The sequence below is a fragment of the Schistocerca nitens genome, chromosome 1, assembly GCF_023898315.1.
Source record: "Schistocerca nitens isolate TAMUIC-IGC-003100 chromosome 1, iqSchNite1.1, whole genome shotgun sequence".
NCBI lineage: Eukaryota > Metazoa > Arthropoda > Insecta > Orthoptera > Acrididae > Schistocerca > Schistocerca nitens.
Window position 1 is genome coordinate 51,342,781 of NC_064614.1, and position 16,359 is coordinate 51,359,139.

Here is a 16,359-nt window from a genome sequence, read left to right on the forward strand (position 1 = left end):
AATGATGAATAGTGAGAATGACGAAGTTGTTAACATGGCGAACTCGCCGACACAGGAGAACAGTATGATGAATAATGAAGTGGAAAACAATAAGTCGGGAAAATAGTCCGGAACCATTTAAAAATTTTTCTCAATCAGAAAATTCACAGAATACAAGATTAACGATACAAGATTCTGAAATAGTATCGAACACAGATAGCTTTACAGCTATGACGAAAGAAGTTGGTTTTGCGGGAAATGTTAGGGGTGAAAAGAATTTCGAACCAATTAACATGGAGCAGTTGATGAGTGCTATATTAAATTTGGGATCACATATTGGAACAATGGGATCACGGTTAGACTCACTGGGATCACAAATAGGAACAATTAAAACAGAGATAGGAACAATTACAACTGGTATGGTAACAATGGAAACACGGTTAGACTCAGTGGGATCACAAATAGGAACAATTACAACTGAGATGGGAACAATGGAAACACGGTTAGACTGACGAATAGGGACATGTTTCAAAAACATGAAAGATGAATTACAGAAAGAAATTAGAGAAGAAGTACAACCGATTTTGAATTCTCACAATAATAGATTACTTGCAGTAGAGATTAGACAAAAGGAACAGGATAGAGAACAGGAAGAAAGAGATCGCGTGATAGTACAAAAATTTTCAGAGTTAAATTTACAACGTGCACACGATAAGGAAGAAATATTTGAGAGAATAGAGGAATCCGTACCAAATGACAGAATAAATAACCTAACACAACAATATTAACAGTTAACTACTAAATGTGTCAATACTGAAACCCGAGTCGCGACACTTACGGAAGACGTAAATAAACAGAAAGAACAAATAGGTGACTTATCGGAAAGAGTTGAGGGGATTGCAGATAAATTGACAAGTCTTAGTTTAAATGGGGACAGAGATTCAGATGATACAGCTCCATTGCCATTCGCAGAAACCGAAGAGTACCAGAACATGAATAAGCATGTTGAAAATCAGGGAAAATTTAATGAACACGTCAAAAGGGAATTTGAGGCATTACGAAAGCAAGTCAAACAAATTGAAGGCGAAATCGTAGGAAAAGACAGCAGAAGAAATTTAGAATCACAGATAGCAGAGGGGTTTGAAGAAAGTAATTTATTTCATTTACGAGAAGCAACAAGAGAGCGCCAGCCGCGCGAACTTGACAATAATCGACATTCGGACTGGGACAGACGCCGTAGGTCTTTGTCGCCACGAGGAGAAAACTTTGACTATAAACACTTCTTAACTGTTCGGAAATTTAAGATCTTTCGCAATTCTAAGAACGACATACATCCATGTTCATGGTTAGATCAATTTATGTACGCACTTCCACCAAATTGGCCACTAAGTCACAAACTGGAATTTATGTGTGGATATTTAGAAAACGAACCGGCGACGCGGATGCGCGCACTTATTAGAGATTGTAATAATCTAAATGATTTTTATCATGCATTTCTATCGGCATATTGGTCCGAAAACACGCAAGACAGAGTCAAACACAGTCTTATTATGCAGCGTAATTTTAAACAGTCTGAGTTCCGCACGCCAGCAGAATACTTTGAAGACATGATTCGAAAGAATCAATTCCTTTCCAGCCCTTATAGCCCGACTGAATTAATTCGCATTTGTTTAACTAAGCTGCCACAATCCATAAGACAAATTGCTTTCGCCAGAAGATGTAAAGACGACATTGAGACTTTTAAGACTTTGCTACAAGAACTTGAGTATGACAACGACGACGGGACTTCTTGTAATTTTTTCAGTAACGGTAATCACAATAGATTTTCAGAGAAAAGGGATAGTGATCGGAACGGACGTTATATGGGTAATTTTGAGAATGACAGACGAAACAGACAGGACAATAGATACCAGCCTTATGACAATAATAGACGTTCTAACAGAAATTACACAGACAATTATAATAACAGTAATACCTACCGGAATGATCTATCATACGGAAACAGTAATCGGTATCATCAAGACAGAAATTATTCATACAATAATAGAAATTCTTACTACAGAAATAACCAGGGTAGTAGATACAACAATAATTTCAGAAGTGACAGTAGATATTATACAAGAAATAGTCATGCAGATAGCGAAGAATTTACATGTTACAGACAGAAGGGACCTAATTCGCATCCTCCGCGTGACAGAAATTCCGAGAGACAAGTGCAAATCGTAGATATTGATCCGCGAAATGACGCGAATAATCAGTGTCCTCAGGGGATTCGCTACACTAAGTGAATATGTGCCGTAGCGTGCACAGGGCCCCGAGCTGTAGTGGTGCAATTTCCCTTTTAGTTTTCTGCACTGCTGCCTACTCTTTTACTATTCTTTGTATCTATAAAAAACAACTCTTCAACTATCAATCTATCTAGAGAGTCGTTAAAGAATAACCGGATATGACTATTTTACCCAAAAGTAATTTCGTAAATTACCGTTTGGACTTACTTTTCTGCAGCGTTCATTCATAGGTTAAACGAAATTTTACCTGTTTATCTTCGTGACAATATTACTTCATATGTTGACGATATTCGTATTGCTAAACGTTCTTGGAGTGAGCATAACAAAATTTTGGATTCATTATGACGTATTTTTGCAAGAGTTGGTATTACAGTGAACTTTGGAAAATCTGAATTTGGTCGTTCTCAGGTGAAATTTCTTGTTCATATTATTTCTACAGAAGGTATTCTTCCTGATCAAGAGAAACTAGATGCTATTCGTAATTATGCTGTTCCTACCACAAAACGTAATGTTCGTAGTTTCCTTGGTGTCTGTAATTTTCTTAGACGCTTTGTTAGATTGGACAATTTGGCCATACCTCGTTTATGTGAACTATCTGAAAAGAAATCTAATTGGTGTTGGGATGAAGAAGCTCAATCAGAATTTGAACAACTTCGTGATGCTTTAGTTGCTGCTCCACTTCTTTCACACCCGGATTTATCTAAAGATTTTTGTTTGGCGACAGACTCATCATACAAAGGCCTAGGTGCACACTTATTTCAAGAAATAGAAGATAACGGCGTTGTAGTGCAGAAAACTATTGCCGATCTGTTCTTGCCAAATGCAAATTATGTCAAAAGGCTAAGCCGCCAACTATTTCTCACAGAGCACCGTTGTTTCCTATCATTCCAGCGAAATTAAAGGACATGGCTGCAGTCGATTTTTTTCGGTCCAGTGGTTCGTTCTACTAATGGTTTTGCGTACATTTTGGTAGCACTGGAATTGACATCAAAATATGTGTTTTACACCTTTACGCAAAGCAACAGCTCGTTCAGTGTCTAATGCTTTCATCAAACATTTTCTTAAAGAAGTGGGTCATGTTGATAAGGTTATATCAGATAATGGATCACAGTTTCGCTCTAAAATTTGGCTTCGTACTCTACGGCGTCGTAAGATTAAACCAATTTTCATTTCACTTTTTCACCCTCAATCTAACGCTTCAGAGAGATGGATGAAGGAAATCAATAAATTGTGTCGACTTTATTGTCATTAGAATCACAGAACTTGGGATCAGTATCTTCATATTTTTCAAAACATTCTGAATGAACTCCCTAATGATTCAACTTCTTTACCGCCTATATTGATATTAAAAAATAAAGCACCGACAAATCGCATTTCTGAAATCGTTCCTTTTCCGCCTACACGGAAACTGCGGCATTCTGAAGTTGTGAATCTGGCTCTGCAAAATATTGCATCTGCGGCTGCTAGAAGAGAGAAATCAGCTAAACGTCCTGGTCGTTTAAAAATCTTGTCAGTTGGTCAAAAGGTGATAATTAAGTCTCACCGTTTGTCTCACAAAGAAAAAGGCTTGTGTCGCAAATTTTTTCTGCTTTATAACTGTCCATATATGGTTCGCAAAATCATTCATGATAACACTGTCGAAGTAGAAACTCTTAAATCTCGGCGCTCTAAGGGAATACATCATATATCGAACGTTAAAATTTTTGTGGAATGACATACTTTTGAGAGACTAACAGTTACATGTAAACACGCAGAGAATACAAGGATACCGCGCCGTGTTCCGGCGGCGGCACATACTCAAAGCAACAGTAAAGTCTGCGCGGCGCACAAGGCAGTCGTTGACCGCAAACAATTACTTCCTACGTCACGCGTACCTACAGCTGATCGAGCGCTCAGTGCGAATGCACTGACAGTCGTAAACAAATACACAATGTAATTCCTCCGCATAAATTCAGTATAAAGCTACAGTAACTTGATAAATTATGTTATTAACGTTCAGTATTTTTCAGGATACGGTTGTATAAAATATTTAAGAACTTCAGGTAAATTCTGTGTGTGTCCGACGTTAAGAGGACTTGCTATCGAGAAATTTTCAGGAAGAATGTAATTTCGAAGAAGAAACTAATAAACTAAAAAGGTAACTATTAACTGAGTTTATTTTTCAGGTAACATATTTCCACTTAGGTACGTACTTTAGACGTAATTTGCTGCTCGCGCTTACGTGATTTATACTTTGTGCTAAATTTTATTTTCTATGAATTTACTTGCGAAGCGACGTGCTTGCGTACATTTGCTGATTTTGACAATGTTTTATTAATAAACAGGGTTGTTACTTGTTTATATTATGCATCGCTTGGCTGCTATGCTTTTTCACTGATGTCATATTTTTCTATTATGTGCCTGCTGTGCTTATTTATTTAAATTATAATTGTCACTTGATTAATTGTGCTGATGTGGTTAGGTATGTAAGTTATACTTTGTGATTTATCTGCTTGCGCCTTCATGTTTACTTATTAAGATTACATATGAACATTTATTTGCTTATGCTGATATGATGCTAATGACCTGTTTATTATGTAAGATACATAATTGCTGCTTTGCGTATGGATTGCATATTTTCACATTTCTGTTTTGTTGTCATAACTACTCTTTAATTTGGTATATAGAAATGCTGATATACTGTGTACGAACATGGAGTTTAGGTCACACTATGGTATTAATTATAGATTGTTCGCTTGGCACAACCTCGTTGTAGGACTTGTGCTGCATCCACTTGCTGACATTCCGTTCTCCACTGGTATATTTACTCGCTATTGCATGTTTTGCTTACGCTTAGTGCCTTATATTTTAAGATAAGAAAATGAACTGCTGTAATTCTACGAACGACGTTGTTACAAGAAATTTCATTGAAGTCACATGAGCTGGAGGTTTTATGGAAGCTGTATAAATTTATGCTAATAGGAAGGAAGCTAACGACATGACATACCAACACTAGGTTTAGACCATTGACCGTTATTACACTACATTCTTCGTGAGCAATTGAAATAGCAAGTGACACTTGACACATGAAATACTCCACATGTTTGCTTCTGTTTTGCCATGATTCTTAAAGTGGTGTACACACTGTGAAATATTATTATCATTCACACTCCGTAATCGTACTTACTTGCTGAAAGTTCTTCGAACTAAAGGCTGTTAGAGGTCATGTATGCATTTCTTCTATTTAATGATGGACAAGGTAACCAAAATGTATTTTATAATTCATAATGAGTAGAAGATTTGGGTCAGATGGATTACACAGAGGTTGTGTGTGGACGTTGTGTCTTCGGATTGTATGGGATGATGAATTGAAGTATGCACTAGGATTTTGTCTTTACTTGTTCGAGGAGACTGACTAGAGGAAAGAGTTGTTATGGAAGTGAAATGATATTGGCGATAAGGTTTATATGTGTCGACGTATTGAAGAGGTATTATTGAGGTATTGAGAGTGTGTGAAGTTGATGATTATTGCAGTTTTGGTGGACAAGAGGTAAGGTAAATGATATTGATGATAAGGTTTATATGTATCTACGTAAGAGGTATTATTAAAGTATTAAGATTATGTGATGATAATGATTATTGGAGTTTTGATGGATAAGAGGTAAAGTAAGTGAGGAGCATACTTTTTTGTTGGTTTATATGGAACAAGGAGGATGAAGATGGCAGACTAGAACACTCAAGTGGAAAGAAGATTGTCTACACACACACTTTGTTAAGTCACTAAGCAGTATATATATATATATATATATATATATATATATATATATATATATATATATATATATATATATATATTGAGAGAGGAAGTAATTGCATATCTTGGCACACTGACAGTTATTCAGCAACCGTACGTTTTGATCTGGCTTGGCAAACATTGTTCTTGAAATGATGACTATGACGTTGACTAACTATTATTGACTGTTATACACTGCTGCCAGTACTACTTGATACACATGTCGAACATCAAATCTTTGAAAGAATTGCATTTACACAGTTAACACTATTCAATTACACAGTAGCACTTAATGTGGATGAAAGATGAGTGAGTGTGTTTTGTGTGTTTTCCTTTCCTAACCCCAAATAATTGGTACCGACCTATCTCCTAAATATTATTTTACTTGTTTGTTGTGGCTTGCACTGACACCCATAAATATTATAGGTTTACTGATATTTGTGTATTTGTAATATTTAATATGACAATTATCTGATATCATTTGTGTGCTTATTATAATTTGTATGTTTAGTGTAAGAGCATTGATAATAATTTTGTAAAAGCAATTGTGTGTGCCTTCAAACTGTTGTTTGTGCTTGCACCTATTCAACATTGCCGGGTGCCACTAGGAGATGTTTAATTTCTGCTGATAAACTCTGATGAACTGTCTGATTAGTGATAGTGAATATTATGGACTATTACTTGCACCTGTTCCACAATGCTGGGTGCCACTTGGAAATGTTTATTTTCTGCTGATAAACTCTGATGAACTGTCTGATTAGTGATAGTGAATATTATGGACTGTTACATGCACCTGTTCCACAATGCTGGGTGCCACTGTTGGAACTGCTTCTACTGAGATAATGTCACTTGTTGGTGTCTGCACCTGCTCAACATTACTGGGTGCCACTGATGGACTGCTTCTACTGAAATAATGTCACTTGTTGGTGTCTGCATCTGTTCAACATTGCTGGGTGCAACTGATGGAACTGTTTCTACTGAGATAATGTCACTTGTTGGTGTTTGCACCTTTTCAACATTGCTGGGTGCCACTGATGGAACTGCTTCTACTGAAATGACACTTGTTGGTGTTTGCACCTGTTCAACATTACTGGGTGCCACTGATGGAACTGTTTATACTGAAATAATGTCACTTGTTGGTGTCTGCACCTGCTCAACATTACTGGGTGCCACTGATGGACTGCTTATACTGAAATGATGTTACTTCTTGCTGTCTGCACCTGTTTAACATTGCTTGGTGCCACAGATCGAACTGCATCTACTGAAATAATGTCACTTGTTGGTGACTGCACCTGTTCAACATTGCTGGGTGCAACTGATGGAACTGCTTCTACTGACATAATGTCACTTGTTGGTGTCTGCACCTGCTCAACATTACTGGGTGCCACTGATGGACTGCTTATACTGACATAATGTCACTTGTTGGTGTTTGCACCTGTTCAACATTGCTGGGTGCCACTGATGGAACTTCTTCTAGTGAGATAATGTCACTTGTTGGTGTCTGCATCTGTTCAACATTGCTGGGTGCCACTGATGGAACTGCTTCTACTGACATAATGTCACTTGTTGGTGTCTGCATCTGTTCACCATTTCTGGGTGCAACTGATGGAACTGCTTCTACTGAGATAATGTCACTTGTTGGTGTTTGCACCTTTTCAACATTGCTGGGTGCCACTGATGGAACTGCTTCTACTGAAATGTCACTTGTTGGTGTTTGCACTTGCTCAACATTACTGGGTGCCACTGATGGAACTGTTTCTACTGAAATAATGTCACTTGTTGGTGTATGCACCTGCTCAACATTACTGGGTGCCACTGATGGACTGCTTATACTGAAATGATGTTACTTCTTGCTGTCTGCACCTGTTTAACATTGCTGGGTGCCACAAATCGAACTGCTTCTACTGAAATAATGGCACTTGTTGGTGTCTGCACCTGTTCAACATTGCTGGGTGCCACTGATGGAACTGCTTCTACTGACATAATGTCACTTGTTGGTGTCTGCACCTGTTCAACATTGCTGGGTGCCACTGATGGAACTGCTTCTACTGACATAATGTCACTTGTTGGTATCTGCATCTGTTCAACATTGCTGGGTGCAACTGATGGAACTGCTTCTACTGAGATAATGTCACTTGTTGGTATTTGCACCTGTTCAACATTGCTGGGTGCCACTGATGGAACTGCCTCTACTGAAATGTCACTTGTTGGTGTCTGCACCTGTTCAACATTACTGGGTGCTACTGATGGAACTGTTTCTACTGAAATAATGTCACTTGTTGGTGTCTGCACCTGCTCAACATTACTGGGTGCCACTGATGGACTGCTTATACTGAAATGATGTTACTTCTTGCTGTCTGCAACTGTTTAACATTGCTGGGTGCCACTGATGGAACTGTTTCTACTGAAATAATGTCACTCGTTGGTGTCTGCACCTGTTGACCATTGCTGGGTGCTACTGCTGGAACTGTCAACTACTTGTTTACTGTACTATGGAAAGCATTTTATGTGAATATTTGTGTAAACAGGTTTTTTTGTGTATTTACCGTTTGTGCAATGTTATGAGACGCTTACCTACACCTATTTGACATTGCTGGTGCCATTGACTGAATGGAACTTGTGTAAACTATTATGTAAAATCACATGTATGAAAGCATTTGTATTCCTTACTGTATTTTATATATTCGGTTATAGAACGGTCAGTGCAAAGCCAAAATTTATTTGGTGAAGTGAAACTTACTTATTAATATTATCTTTTATTTTTGTCTGTATTTGTTTTGGACGAATTTGGTGGTATTTTCACCACCAATGCTGGCAAAAATACCATCAAATTCTAGCCCGTAGGGGAGGGGCATATGAAAGGTGGCTACACTGAGCCACAGCGCCAGAGATTGCGCCAAAGAGTTTTATTCCGCCGCCTCCACTGGCTGTGCTTATTGAGAAGTAGCAGTAGGCAGTTCTTGTCGAGAAGTCGTGGTGGAGAGTGCTATTGAGATGTAGCAGTGGTGAGTCGTTGTTGAGAAGTTCCCATGGAGAGTGCTTGTTCAGATGTTGTCATATTGTTTTGATGGGCTAGACACCTGATATTGTTGGATTGAGGATGCTGTAATGATCAGAGTGTGTTTTTTGTCAATATATATGAAGGTAAAAAAAAATTCCTTTTTTTGTATTATTTCAATGTCTTAAACAATAATGCCTCTCGTTCACTGGTTCAGTCAACAAAGCATCTGGCTCGTGTTCTTGTATTAGACTGTATTTCTGCTTTCTATGTGCAATTATAGTATTTCTGTTTTTTTTATTACTTCAGTACAAATGGTATTTAAAATATCTTGTCTTATTGAGGAAGAACCGTGCCAGATGTGTATGTTGAATCACACTTGCACACACAGAACAGTTACTCTTGTGCTTTGTTGTTTCGTAGGTTTTATAGTTCCTGGGGACTTAATTAATTAATTGTGTTAACGGAAATTTCCTTTCATTCTTTGTTGTTGTTCTATGCAGTCAGATTGCGTACTAATATCAGTCAGGGCCAACCGGTTACGAGACAGCGTAACCGGACAGACAGCTACGAAAATTAAAATTATTTCCATAATACAAAATAATTAAGCCACCATGCAACATGTTGATTTAGTATTATTCCTGACATGCTAGAAACGTTTCTGGTTATTTACTTGATTTTTAAAGTATTGCGCAATATTTATGACGTCAGAGCTAGTTACAGCGGACTAGGCTGGCACACAATGGAAAGTCTGATGTGAGTAGGCTGCTTCTCTACAACCTCATGTTCGCATTGACGGCACTTTCAACAGTGGACGTTATTTTTCAGATGTGTTACGACCCGTGGCTCTACCCTTCATTCGATCCCGGCGAAACCCTACATTTCAGCAGGATAATGCACGACCGCATGTTGCAGGTCCTGTACGGACCTTTCTGGATACAGAAAATGTTCCACTACTGCCCTGGCCTGCACATTCTCTAGATGTCTCACCAATTGAAAACGTCTGGTTAATGGTGGCCGAGTAACTGGCTCGTCACAATACGCCAGTCACTACTATTGATGAACTGTGGTATCGTGTTGAAGCTGCATGGGCAGCTGCTTCTGTACACGCCATCCAAGCTCTGTTTGACTCAATGCCTAGGCGTATCAAGGTCGTTATTACGGCCAGAGTTGGTTGTTCTGGGAACTGATTTCTAAGGATCTTTTTCTTTTTTTTTTTTTTTGTCATCAGTCTACTGACTGGTTTGATGCGACCCGCCACGAATTCCTTTCCTGTGCTAACCTCTTCATCTCAGAGTAGCACTTGCAACCTACGTCCTCAGTTACTTGCTTGACGTATTCCAATCTCTGTCTTCCTCTACAGTTTTTGCCCTCTACAGCTCCCTCTAGTACCATGGAAGTCATTCCCTCATGTCTTAGCAGATGTCCTATCATCCTGACCCTTCTCCTTATCAGTGTTTTCCACATATTCCTTTCCTCTCCGATTCTGCATAGAACCTCCTCATTCCTTACCTTATCAGTGCACCTAATTTTCAACATTCGTCTATAGCACCACATCTCAAATGCTTCGATTCTCTTCTGTTCCGGTTTTCCCACAGTCCATGTTTCACTACCATACAATGCTGTACTCCAGACGTACATGCTCAGAAATTTCTTCCTCAAATTAAGGCCGGTATTTGATATTAGTAGACTTCTCTTGGCCAGAAATGCCTTTTTTGCCATAGCGAGTCTGGTTTTGATGTCCTCCTTGCTCCGTCCGCCATTGGTTATTTTACTGCCTAGGTAGCAGAATTCCTTAACTTCATTGACTTCGTGACCATCAATCCTGATGTTAAGTTTCTCGCTGTTCTCATTTCTATTACTTCTCATTACCTTCGTCTTTCTCCGATTTACTCTCAAACCATACTTCCTCGATGTACAGATTGAAGAGTAGGGGCGAAAGGCTACAGCCTTGTCTTACACCCTTCTTAACACGAGCACTTCGTTCTTGATCGTCCACTCTTATTATTCCCTCTTGGTTGTTGTACATATTGTACATGACCCGTCTCTCCCTATAGCTTACCCCTACTTTTTTCAGAATCTCGAACAGTTTGCACCATTTTATATTGTCGAACGCTTTTTCCAGGTCGACAAATCCTATGAAAGTGTCTTGATTTTTCTTTAGCCTTGCTTCCATTATTAGCCGTAACGTCAGAATTGCCTCTCTCGTCCCTTTACTTTTCCTAAAGCCAAACTGATCGTCACGTAGCGCATTCTCAATTTTCTTTTCCATTCTTCTGTATATTATTCTTGTAAGCAGCTTCGATGCATGAGCTGTTAAGCTGATTGTGCGATAATTCTCGCACTTGTCAGCTCTTGCTGTCTTCGGAATTGTGTGGATGATGCTTTTCCGAAAGTCAGATGGTATGTCGCCAGATCTCAGGATCTATGCAACACAATTGCGTGAAAATGTAATCACATGTCAGTTCTAGTATAATATGTTTGTCCAATGAATACCCGTTTATCATCTGCATTATTTCTTGGTGTAGCAATTTTAATGGCCAGTAGTGTACATGAATATTGATTACATATGTTGCAGCAAGGAACAGTCTAGCTATCACAGTGTCAACCAGGAAGCAGCTCGCTGTACTGAGCACAAACAATAGTGTTCTAGCAGCGTGGCTCCAACTGAAAGTGGCTCGAGCGGCTGCCGCCGACATTCCTATATGGCGGTGGCAAAAGGCTCTGTTAGTCCAAAGCTGGTGCAGACGTGCCTCAGTGGACCTAAGCCATTGAGCCGATGCGACCACTGGTGCCGTCAAATAGAATCTTGCTATTCCGTTGCCAACTGTGACACCCATGGGGTGTTACAGATATTCGGTAATACGCCCCCTCCCCCTTCCCCCACCACGAAACCTCCTCACCATCGTTGTCTAGTACAGATGCGCGAAAGACGACAGGGGCAGGGCTCGATGCAGGTGGTAATGAAGATGTGGGAGCCCACCCACGTACCACAGCTCCAGCGTACGCTCTGAACCAACGTGGGAAGACCATTCGAAAAAACGGGCAGAGGGCGCGTTCCCACATACAAAGACAGAATAGCAAACAAAGACAGAGCCATATCGATGACTGCAGATGGATCCGAGGCGGCACAAGGGACAGCCGCCGGGAAGAGGGAGCAATATCCATACGATGGCGGCTGTCGGCATGGTGACGACCGTGGAAAGATTTGACTTCTATTGGGTCCAGCAGCGGCGCCGATGGCGCGGGACCTGCTGGAGCTGGATGCAGTGGGGGCCGCTGCATCCAGGCATGCAAGGAGTCTGAAAGCACAAAGCCTGCGGGGGGATCACGCAATTCACACGGACGAATTTGGTTCTGGTGGCGTCGCAGTAATCTTCTCGGTCCCGGAAGAAGAAAAAGAGAACGTCCAAGAAGTCGTACAATTGTGCCTAGCTCCCAGCGCCTCCATCCGCCATAATATCAGTAAAAGATCGAATCGTTAGTTTGCCTGTCTGGGAGGAGCGGCACCACCGCTGTGCTGGGTGCAACAATTGAAGCAAGGTCCCGTGCCGCCATCCATGTAAAATCTCCATCGATGATGGTCCGACCCCTGGCCGGAAGAGGTGGAGAGACAAGAAGAGCAACAGAGCATGTGTGGGAGGCATGAAGCTTGTACATCTGTTGCCTGAATGTTGGTATAAAGCGTTCAGTTTCGCCGTTGGGTTGCAGATGAAATGATGCAGTTGCGGTATGCCCGATGCCAGACACGGTGTGCCGGCCGAAGTGGCCGTGCGGTTAAAGGCGCTGCAGTCTGGAACCGCAAGACCGCTACGGTCGCAGGTTCGAATCCTGCCTCGGGCATGGATGTTTGTGATGTCTTTAGGTTAGTTAGGTTTAACTAGTTCTAAGTTCTAGGGGACTAATGACCTCGGCAGTTGAGTCCCATAGTGCTCAGAGCCATTTTGAACCAGACACGGTGCAAAACTGTTCAGATTCGGTGGCAACGAACGGAGGTCCGTGACCCATGACAATCACTTCAGGCAATCTTTCGAGGCAAGAGATCGACGACAAGGGCTGGATTATGCAACGAGCTGTAGTAGAGAGCATAGGAATCACGAAGGGAAATGATTGTTTTTGTTTTAAATTTCTGTAAGGGAGCTGATATCTTCACATTGAGCACCTGTAAGCGCCAAACACACACACACACTCACACACACACACACACACACGAGGGAAAATTTGCTGAAACCGTCATCTACGATGAGCCAACGTGTATTTCAGTACAAATCCACGATATCCAAGTGCCAAGGAACTTCAAGTTTGGGTCTTCCAAGAACTGCTGAGACGGGGGAGACTGATTTTCAGCACAGGCTTGGCACTGAGCGTCAAGTGCTCAATTTGTGTAACTAGACTCCTCCAGGCGCAATGACGTCGTGCCATTTGCTTGGTGCGAATGACACCCCAGTGACCTGGGTGTAGTAAAAGTAGCACGTCCGGCCAGAGACCTTCTGGTACCATAACACGTGACCAGCTGACACCTTGGTGAACAGCAAGGGCGTATGCTTAAGTAGCGTAACAGAATATGCGAAACAGTATCCGCTGATGTGGCCAGGACAAACATGGAGCGGAAAGCTATGCAGAGTATCTTGTCTTGTGCATCAATGCAGCAAAAGCAGATGGCTCATCGATTGCTCAATCTGGCCCGGCAGGGAGACGAGAAAGGGAATCTTGGTTGCCATGCTTTGAAGTGAGCCAATACACAATCTCATATCGATAATCTGACAAATGAAGAGCCCATCGTAGCAGCTTGTGCATTGTGAGGGTTGGGACTGACTGAGAACGGATAAAAAAGATTGCAGAGGTTTATGGTCAGTCGCTAGGTAAACTTCTCTGCCAAAAAGACACTGGTGAAAGTGATACTGTACAGCCACCGCCCAGGTCCGGACACAGTCTTAAGTATACTTTACTGATAATTACGCCCGGCGAGATCGTGAGTGAAGCACTTATTTAGCGGAGCGGACACAAGAAAGAATCATGAAAATATGTGAGACCTGAATCGATACTCTCGTACGATAATTATTTGATTACTTAATAGCGCGCGACTCACCGCCTTGTTAATGTAGTATTGCGTGAGGCGCTTTTAGAATTTATTAAACTGATGTCTACGTGAAGCGCCGGGTGAGCGACCATGCGGTTCTAGGCGCTACAGTCTGGAGCCGCGTGACTGCTACGGTCGCAGTTTCGAGTCCTGCCTCGGGCATGGATGTGTGTGTGATGTCCTTAGGTTAGTTAGGTTTAAGTAGTTCTAAGTTCTTGGGGACTGATGACCACAGCAGTTAAGTCCCATAGTGCTCAGAGCCATTTGAACCATTTTCTACGTGAAGCGTTTATACCAAAAAGAAAGGAAACGTGAACATAATCTCAGGGATTGTATCTCGTGTCAGAATATTAAAACATTGCTCCATGACATCTTCGCTGTAGTGAAAATTAAGTAAACTAAACCTTGTAATGAGAGAAAGTATTTTTTTCTTTTTCCTTAATATAATATTCTTCGTCTGGACGAGAAGCGGACAATATCTGATCTGAATGTATTGTTCTTAGTTTTTACTTTAAATACAGCATATATCTGAATGTTCACTTTCCTTCTCTTGACAGTTAAGTGCAAGTATTTTAAAGGCGTCCGTTGATGACTGAACACAATGAAATTCTAAGAAATTCTTTCTGTGCAAGATGTCTGCAAAGAATGCGCTATTGATCGAACATTCTTGTCATGTATCTAGCGTGCTGAAAATCTTACAATGGTAATTTTATTTCTGCATGAAGGTCACTAGGCATACGAAAGAAAAAATTCACAATCAGAATAATCTGAGATATATTATTTAAAAATTTACACTTAGAATCTGATATGGCCGCCATAGCGTATGTTAGCTTCGAGGCTAGAACAGAGTGTGAGTAATACCGCTGGTCTTTTTCGTTTCTTTCGCCAGCGAGTAAAATTAATTAGCCCGGAGAACATATACAATTATTTTATAAAGTCTCTTCTTACCATTAATATTTCACTTGATTATAAATTACTATTATGGCAGCTAATTGCAGGCACATTTTCAGAGTCTTTTACAATTTTCGTTATACTTTTTTTTTTGGGTCTGACTTTTCGTCGCACGATTTAATGTTTTGCATCGTGTGTCGGTACAAGGGTCCCCTGGTATGTATGGGCTAAAAAGACTTGAGCTTTGTGAACAGTCGCACCACGTTTATAGTAACACACGTTCCTTCTCACACGTATGTTTCTTAAACACATATCACTTTACGTCTCTTTTGCTTTTTACATACATGCTTATATATACAATATATATCACTTAACAATAATTGATAATTTGCAATTACTTTATTACAAAGAACATTTTCCCTTTTCATGCGGTTTCATCTATTTTGACTATGGGCGTTGCACTACCTTTTGCCCGTACACTACACAACGGGTCAGAACAGCTTGGTATGACTGAACAATCCCGGTAAGCAGTAACTTTACTCCCCTATTTAGTTTACGGGCGAAGGGAAAGAACTGCGTTAAAAAACCCCGCCCGGAGTCTTAAAACTGTTCAAACTTCCGTTACTATCAATTATCATTTGATTACATTGATCTGTGGACAACTATTTTTACAGAAAATAGTTTTACAAAAATATTTACGTATTTGATTCATGTCAGCGGGCATACAATATGAAAGTATGCGGTTTATCGATATTTTCGTTCACTTTTCTAGTGGATCCACTTTCAATGTACGTCCACTTTACATAGATAACATAGGTCTTAAGAGATACATACAGCACAAAAATCTTTTCATTTATGCCTCTCGCAGTCAATATTACAGGGTATATCAATAATATGAAGTTACAGGACTCTCTATAACGTTTGGAAGGTTTGATTTCATCGGTCGAATTTGCTGCTCGCCGTTGGAATGCTGCGGTGACTATCGGGAACTGTTGGTCTTGGATCGCCGGACAGCTGCGCATCGTTGTCATGGTAGCGGGTCCCGCACACCGCGCGCTGATCAGCTGTTGACCCGGCCATCGCGCCAACCCGAAGCAAGCATGAAACAAGTCATTAGTTCACAATCATTCTTCAGCCGCACGTGTCACTGTCTTGTTGTTTGTACTTTGTTTTGAACGTCACTAGTCCAGCACTTTACAACATTTAGGATTAGGCTTCTGCTACCTCACTGGTTAATAAAATGCACAGCTCATAGCTTGTCAACACCTACCGTCACACACGCACTGCAATTTCACTTCCTAGAGCGTTCATACCGTCGTCGTGTTCACTTAGGATTTTCTGATGTATGTTG